Source organism: Bombina bombina, chromosome 5 (genome assembly GCF_027579735.1).
Source record: "Bombina bombina isolate aBomBom1 chromosome 5, aBomBom1.pri, whole genome shotgun sequence".
Lineage (NCBI taxonomy): Eukaryota > Metazoa > Chordata > Amphibia > Anura > Bombinatoridae > Bombina > Bombina bombina.
Genome location: NC_069503.1, coordinates 44174694 through 44184412, shown reverse-complemented (window position 1 = coordinate 44184412; position 9719 = coordinate 44174694).

Here is a 9719-nt window from a genome sequence, read left to right as displayed (position 1 = left end):
TTTACTCCTATTATCAAATTTTCTTCATTCTCTTGGTATCTTTATTTGAAATGCAAGAATGTAAGTTTAGATGCCGGCCCATTTTTGGTGAACAACCTGGGTTGTCCTTGCTGATTGGTGGATAAATCCATCCACCAATAAAAAAGTGCTGTCCAGAGTACTGAAACCAAAAAAAGCTTAGATGCCTTCTTTTTCAAATAATGATAGCAAGAGAACGAAGAAAAATTGATAATAGGAGTAAATTAGAAAGTTGCTTAAAATTGCATGCTCTTTCTGAATTACAAAAGAAAAAATTTGGGTACAGTGTCCCTTTAATAATAATGATCCAATAAGAAAAAAAGGATTTCAGACTGTAATAGTGGAAGTAGAGAGAGTCTCTTAAGGTGGAGTAGAGATGTTCAAGGCAGCAATCTGTAGGGGACCCGGCCTGGATCCTAGGAAGATAATCTATAGACAAGAAAAGAGACAGATGCGCCACATGGCCCAATATTGTTTGTTCCACACAAATAGACATGCACTCCAAATAGTGCAGTGGAAGCAGTCTGGGATCTTTAACAGTCACCCAGCAGACCGACCTCTTGGGTGGAGATGGATAATCTGTAGTGTAGAGATACAAAGAGACACAGAGGTGCCTATATGGCCTAGTACAGTTTGGACCCAGAGAGCAGTGATGTATATATTAAGAAATATACTCACATTTGGTGTAGCATCTCCAGTGATGCTAATCAGGCAGGAAGGGATCAATACAGTCACCCAACCGACTATGACAAGACAAACCACAAACGGCAAAGCACCAGGGTATCCAGTGGACCAAAAGATGATACAAAAAATAACACAATAGCAAGTGTTTTGTATAAAAGTAATTAGCTTTACTTAAAAATGGTTAAAAACAAGCAACGTGTTTCTCAGCAACAAGCTGTTTCATCAGGCTTAATGTGGGAGTGTCACCTTTCTCTGTGTGACTCACATGAGTACAACTTGTCAGTTGGGAGACAATGAGAGGGTCACACCTGGACTTTTGTTCTGATATAGATGTCTATTGTCCCCTCTGGTGTCACATGAATACAGAGTTACCACCTCCCCCTCAGGGTGTGATTATCATATGGATAAGTAAGGAGGAAACAAACAGTTTATTTAAATGTGAGAGATATTTCTGTTGTGTCCTAAAATATCTCAGGATACAGCATTATATTATGTTTTTATTGATGGACATTGTTATTTTAACAGAACTTAGTTGCAAACAGATGTATAATACTAACATGTTATTAGATACATATGAGATACAATGATGAGTATTTCAATACTAATATTTTGACTCTTATTATTTGTTCACTGTTTATCTAATCTTCCTTTTTTAATATTTCTACCATGAAATATTTTTTTTCTGACTATATTTTATTCTACACATATAAATTGCTGTACCCTGTAACTAATTGTGAGATTTTGTATGTTTTCATTGTGCTATCTTGGCACCCACAACTTCATAGCCTTGCACCCCCATGTGTGCCTTTCAATAGACTTCAATAACCTTAATCTCATTCCTCTTGCATCTAAAGCCACTACCCCTTCACTTGTGCACTCTGGAACTCTCGCTCTGTTTGCAACAAGCTCACTTCTATCCATGATCTCCCCCTTTCTCAATCTTCTTTCTCACACAGAAACCTGACTCTCTCCTTCAGACACAGCTTCCTCAGCTGCACTGTACCATGGGGGTCTCCACTTCAGCCACACGCCTAGGTCTGATATACACATACACATATATACTGTATACCCTTTAGCGGGTTTATATTTCTAACACTTGAGAACGCATGCTGTTATAACTTTTGTGTGCAATATAATTTTGTAACATTTTTTTTGACAGTGTTAATATGAGTGTAAGTGAACTTTATAATATATTTTTGAAGAGCTATCTGGAGAAACCCAAATTAGAATCAAAATGTGTCAGGAAGGTTATAGCTACACCATGCCCAAGTACAAAGAGAGGTGTAGTGTGTATTAACTCTTCACTAGCACAGAGAGCAGCACAGTGTGTATTAACCCTTCACTAGCACAGAGAGCAGCACAGTGTGTATTAACTCTTCACTAGCACAGAGAGCTGCACAGTGTGTATTAACCCTTCACTAGCACAGAGAGCAGCACAGTGTGTATTAACCCTTCACTAGCACAGAGAGCAGCACTGTGTGTATTAACCCTTCACTAGCACAGAGAGCAGCACAGTGTGTATTAACCCTTCACTAGCACAGAGAGCAGCACTGTGTGTATTAACCCTTCACTAGCACAGAGAGCAGCACAGTGTGTATTAACCCTTCACTAGCACAGAGAGCAGCACTGTGTGTATTAACCCTTCACTAGCACAGAGAGCAGCACTGTGTGTATTAACCCTTCACTAGCACAGAGAGCAGCACAGTGTGTATTAACCTTTCACTAGCACAGAGAGCAGCACCGTGTGTATTAACCCTTCACTAGCACAGAGAGCAGTACAGTGTGTATTAACCCTTCACTAGCACAGAGATCAGCACAGTTTATATTAACCCTTCACTAGAAAAGAGAGCAGCACAGTGCATATTAACCCTTAGCTAGCACATAAAGCTGCACAGTGTGTATTAACCCTCCACTAGCACAGAGATCAGCACAGTGTGTGTGTGTCAGTGAGCAGTGTGTGTATGTAGTGTGTGTTTGTTAGTGAACAGAGTGTGTGTGCTTTATTCTCCAGGTAATCAACACATTGCAGATGAGCTGGTGCTTTAGTGACGTGTTTCTCAACCACGGTCCTCAAGTACCCTCAACAGGCCAGGTTTTCATGATAGCTGAACCGGTGCACAGGTGAAGTAATCAGCTGATCAGTAACACCATGGTTACCTACTTGCTCTCACCCATCAGCTGATTATTTCACCTGTGCACGGGCTCAGCTATAATGAAAACCTGCCCTGTTGGGGGTACTTGAAGCCCGGGGTTGAGAAACAATGCTTTAGTTTAATTTAAGCTACCTCTATTGGGTTCATATATGTGTTTCTCTGGCGTATCATAGCCACCGCCTCACCAACCTCTGACCTCACCGCACATCACTGGTGTGTATTAACCCTTCACTAGCACAGAGAGCAGCACAGTGTGTAGCCTCTTCACTTGCCTGTGTATTAACCCTTCACTAGCACAGAGAGCAGCACAGTGTGTAACCTCTTCACTTGCACAGAGAGCAGCACAGTGTGTATTAACACTTCACTAGCACAGAGCAGCACAGTGTGTATTAACCTCTTCACTAGCACAGAGCATATCACAGTGTGTATTAACCTCTTCACTAGCACAGAGAGCAGCACAGACTGTATTAACCCCTTTATTAGGACAGAAAGCAGCACAGTATGTATTAACCCTTCACTAGCACAGAGAACAGAACATGTATTAAACCTTCACTAGCACAGAGAGCATCACAGTGTGTATTAACTCTTCACTGGCACAGAGAGCATCACAGTGTGTATTAACCCTTCACTAGCACAGAGAACTGAACAGTGTGTATTAACCCTTCACTAGATCAGAGAGCAGCACAGTGTGCATTAACTCTTCACTGGCACATAGAGCATCACAGTGTGTATTAACCCTTCACTAGCACAGAGAACAGAAAAGTGTGTATTAACCCTTCACTAGATCAGAGAGCAGCACAGTGTGTATTAACCCTTCACTAGATCAGAGAGCAGCACAGTGTGTATTAACCCTTCACTAGCACAAAGAGCAGCACAGTGTGTATTAACTCTTCACTAGCACAGAGAGCAGCACAGTGTGTATTAACCGTTCACTAGCACAAAGAGCAGTACAATGTGTATTAACCCTTCACTCACACAAAGAGTAGGACAGTGTGTATTAACCCTTAACTAGTACAGAGAGCAGCACAGTGTGTATTAAACCCTTCACTAGCACAGAGAGCAGCACAGTGTGTATGAACCCTTCACTAGCACAGAGAGCAGCACAGTGTGTATTAACCCTTCACTAGCACAAAGAGCAGCAGTGTGTATTAACCCTTCACTAGCACAAAGAGCAGCACAGTGTGTATTAACCCTTCACTAGCACAGAGAGAAGCACAGTGTGTATTAACCTCTTCACTAGCACTGAGAGCAGCACAGTGTGTATTAACCCTTCACTAGCACTGAGAGCAGCACAGTGTGTATTAACCCTTCACTAGCACAAAGAGCAGCACAGTGTGTATTAACCCTTCACTAGCACAGAGAGCAGCACAGTGTGTATTAACCCTTCACTAGCACAGAGAGCAGCACTGTGTGTATTAAACCTTCACTAGCACAGAGAGCAGCACAGTGTGTATTAACCCTTCACTAGCACAGAGAGTTGCACAGTGTGTATTAACCCCTTCAATATCAAAGAGAGCAGCACAGTGTGTATTAACCCTTCACTAGCACAGACTGTATTAACTCCTTTACAAGGACAGAGAGCCGCAGAGAGTGTATAACCCTTTCACTAGCACTAACATTTAAACAACAGTTACTATCTCATTGCCTGGCACAAGCAGGTAAATAACATGCACTAAAAGGACAACATTTATAAAAACTGATAATTTTTCAGCAGTTCAGAAATAAACACAAACTTATAATCACACAATACACACAGCCTGACTCACTCACCCAGCTGCAGCTGTACAGGAAGTAAGTAAGGGGAGTAAAGATAGAAAACTACAGTTCCCAGACACACACTGAGAAGTCACATGTCAAGCAGCAGCCAATCAGGCAAACAGAAAATGTGTCTCTATTTAAAAGATGGGTTGGATGTTTAATAAAATGTAATGCTGCAAATTCATAAGAATGACAGAAACTGAGCACATTGTCCCTGTTATATTCTTCATTAGCAGATAACAGTTACACAATATATATTATTAACACTAGCACATAACAGCTACACAATATATATTATTAACACTAGCACATAACAGCTACACAATATATATTATTAACACTAGTACATAACAGCTATACAATATATATATTATTAACACTAGCACATAAGAGTTACACAATATATATTATTAACACTAGCACATAACAGTTACACAATATATATTATTAACACTAGCACATAACAGCCACACAATATATATTATTAACACTAGCACATAACAGCTACACAATATATATTATTAACACTAGCACATAACAGTTACACAATATATATTATTAACACTAGCACATAACAGCCACACAATATATATTATTAACACTAGCACATAACAGCTACACAATATATATTATTAACACTAGTACATAACAGCTATACAATATTTATTATTAACACTAGCACATAACAGTTACACAATATATATTATTAACACTAGCACATAACAGCTACACAATATATATTATTAACACTAGCTCGTAACAGCTACACAATATATATTATTAACAATAGCATATAACCGTTACACAATATATATTATTAACACTAGCACATAACAGCTACACAATGTATATTATTAACACTAGCACATAACAGTTACACAATATATATTATTAACACTAGCACATAACAGTTACACAATATATTATTATTAACACTAGCACATAACAGTTACTCAATATCTATTATTAACAATAGCACATAACAGCTATACAATATATATATTATTAACACTAGCACATTACAGCTACACAATATATATTATTAACACTAGCACATAACAGCTACACAATATATATTATTATACTATTAACACTAGCACATAAAAGTTACACAATATATATTATTAACACTAGCACATAAGAGCTACACAATATATATTATTATATTATATAAGTTACAAAAAATAAAAAAATATTTACAAACATTATAAAAATATTACAACAATTTTAAGCTAATTACACCTACTCTAAGCCCCCTAATAAAATAACAAAGCCCCCCAAAATAAAAAAATGCCCTACCCTATTCTAAAATACAAATAGAAAAGCTCTTTTACCTTACCAGCCCTTAAAAGGGCCTTTTGCGGGGCATGCCCTAAAGAATTCAGCTCTTTTGCCTGTAAAAAAAAACATTCAATACCCCCACCACCAACATTACAACCCACCACCCACATACCCCTAATCTAACCCAAACCCCCCTTAAATAAACCTAACACTAAGCCCCTGAAGATCTTCCTACCTTATCCTCACCACGCCGGGTATCACCGATCGGTCCAGGCTCCGAATTCTTTATCCAAGCCCAAGCGGGGGCTGAAGACGTCCATCCTCCGGCTGAAGTTTTGATCCAAGCGGCGGCTGAAAAGGTCCATCATCGGGCAGAAGTCTTCATCCTATCCGGCCAGAAGAGGAGATCCGGACCGGTAGACATCTTCATCCAAGCGGCATCTTCTATCTTCTTCCATCGGACGACGAGCGACTCCATCTTCATGACCTCCGGCGCAGATCCATCCTCTTCTTCCGACGTCCTAACACAGAATGAAGGTTCCTTTAAGGGACGTCATCCAAGATGGCGTCCCTCAAATTCCTATTGGCTGATAGGATTCTAAAGTTATATAAGAGTTATACAATATATATTATTAACACTAACACATAACAGTTACACAATATATATTATTAACACTAGCACATAACAGCTACACAATATATATTATTAACACTAGCACATAACAGCTACACAATATATATTATTATACTATTAACACTAGCACATAAACGTTACACAATATATATTATTAACACTAGCACATAGCAGCTACACATTATATGTTATTAACACTAGCACATAACAGCTACACAATAAATATTATTAACACTAGCACATAACAGCTACACAATATATATTATTATACTATAAACACTAGCACATAAACGTTACACAATATATATTATTAACACTAGCACATAGCAGCTACACAATAAATATTATTAACACTAGCACATAACAGCTACACAATATATATTATTAACACTAGCACATAACAGCTACACAATATATATTATTATACTATTAACACTAGCACATAAACGTTACACAATATATATTATTAACACTAGCACATAACAACTACACAATATATATTATTAACACTAGCACATAACAACTACACAATATATATTATTAACACTAGCACATAACAGCTATACAATATATATTATTAACACTAGCACATAACATCTACACAATAAATATTATTAACACTAGCACATAACAGCTACACAATATATATTATTAACACTAGCACATAACAGCTACACAATATATATTATTAACACTAGCACATAACAGCTACACAATATATATTATTAACACCAGCACATAACAGTTACACAACATATATTATTAAAACTAGCACATAACAGCTACACAATATATATTATTAATACTAGCACATAACAGCTACACAAGATATATTATTAACACTAGCACATAACAGCTACACAATATATATTATTAACACTAGCACATAACAGCTACACAATATATATTATTAACACGAGCACATAACAGCTACACAATATACAGGGAGTGCAGAATTATTAGGCAAATGAGTATTTTGACCACATCATCCTCTTTATGCATGTTGTCTTACTCCAAGCTGTATAGGCTCGAAAGCCTACTACCAATTAAGCATATTAGGTGATGTGCATCTCTGTAATGAGAAGGGGTGTGGTCTAATGACATCAACATCCTATATCAGGTGTGCATAATTATTAGGCAACTTCCTTTCCTTTGGCAAAATGGGTCAAAAGAAGGACTCAGAAAAGTCAAAAATAGTGAGATATCTTGCAGAGGGATGCAGCACTCTTAAAATTGCAAAGCTTCTGAAGCGTGATCATCGAACAATCAAGCATTTCATTCAAAATAGTCAACAGGGTCGCAAGAAGCGTGTGGAAAAACCAAGGCGCAAAATAACTGCCCATGAACTGAGAAAAGTCAAGCGTGCAGCTGCCAAGATGCCACTTGCCACCAGTTTGGCCATATTTCAGAGCTGCAACATCACTGGAGTGCCCAAAAGCACAAGGTGTGCAATACTCAGAGACATGGCCAAGGTAAGAAAGGCTGAAAGACGACCACCACTGAACAAGACACACAAGCTGAAACGTCAAGACTGGGCCAAGAAATATCTCAAGACTGATTTTTCTAAGGTTTTATGGACTGATGAAATGAGAGTGAGTCTTGATGGGCCAGATGAATGGGCCCGTGGCTGGATTGGTAAAGGGCAGAGAGCTCCAGTCCGACTCAGACGCCAGCAAGGTGGAGGTGGAGTACTGGTTTGGGCTGGTATCATCAAAGATGAGCTTGTGGGGCCTTTTCGGGTTGAGGATTGAGTCAAGCTCAACTCCCAGTCCTACTGCCAGTTTCTGGAAGACACCTTCTTCAAGCAGTGGTACAGGAAGAAGTCTGCATCCTTCAAGAAAAACATGATTTTCATGCAGGACAATGCTCCATCACACGCGTCCAAGTACTCCACAGCGTGGCTGGCAAGAAAGGGTATAAAAGAAGAAAATCTAATGACATGGCCTCCTTGTTCACCTGATCTGAACTCCATTGAGAACCTGTGGTCCATCATCAAATGTGAGATTTACAAGGAGGGAAAACAGTACACCTCTCTGAACAGTGTCTGGTAGGCTGTGGTTGCTGCTGCACACAATGTTGATGGTGAACAGATCAAAACACTGACAGAATCCATAGATGGCAGGCTTTTGAGTGTCCTTGCAAAGAAAGGTGGCTATATTGGTCACTGATTTGTTTTTGTTTTGTTTTTGAATGTCAGAAATGTATATTTGTGAATGTTGAGATGTTATATTGGTTTCACTGGTAAAAATAAATAATTGAAATGGGTATATATTTGTTTTTTGTTAAGTTGCCTAATAATTATGCACAGTAATAGTCACCTGCACACACAGATATCCCCCTAAAATAGCTAAAACTAAAAACAAACTAAAAACTACTTCCAAAAATATTCAGCTTTGATATTAATGAGTTTTTTGGGTTCATTGAGAACATGGTTGTTGTTCAATAATAAAATTAATCCTCAAAAATACAACTTGCCTAATAATTCTGCACTCCCTGTATATTATTAACACTAGGACATAATAGCTACACAATATATATTATTTACACTAGCACATAACAGTTACACAATGTATATTATTAACACTAGCACATAACAGTTACACAATGTATATTATTAACACTAGCACTTAACAGTTACACAATATATATTATTAACACCAGCACATAACAGTTACACAATATATATTATTAACACCAGCACATAACAGTTACACAATATATATTATTAATACTAGCACATAACAGTTACACAATATATATTATTAACACTAGCACATAACAGTTACACAATATATATTATTAATACTAGCACATAACAGTTACACAATGTATATTATTAACACTAGCACATAACAGTTACACAATGTATATTAACACTAGCACATAACAGCTACACAATATATATTATTAACACTAGCACATAACAGCTACACAATATATATTATTAACACTAGCACATAACAGCTACACAATATATATTATTAACACTAGCACATAACAGCTACACAATATATATTATTAACACTAGCACATAACAGTTACACAATATATATTATTAACACTAGCACATAACAGCTACACAATATATATTATTAACACTAGCACATAACAGCTACACAATATATATTATTAACACTAGCACATGACAGTTACACAATATATATTATTAACACTAGCACATAACAGTTACA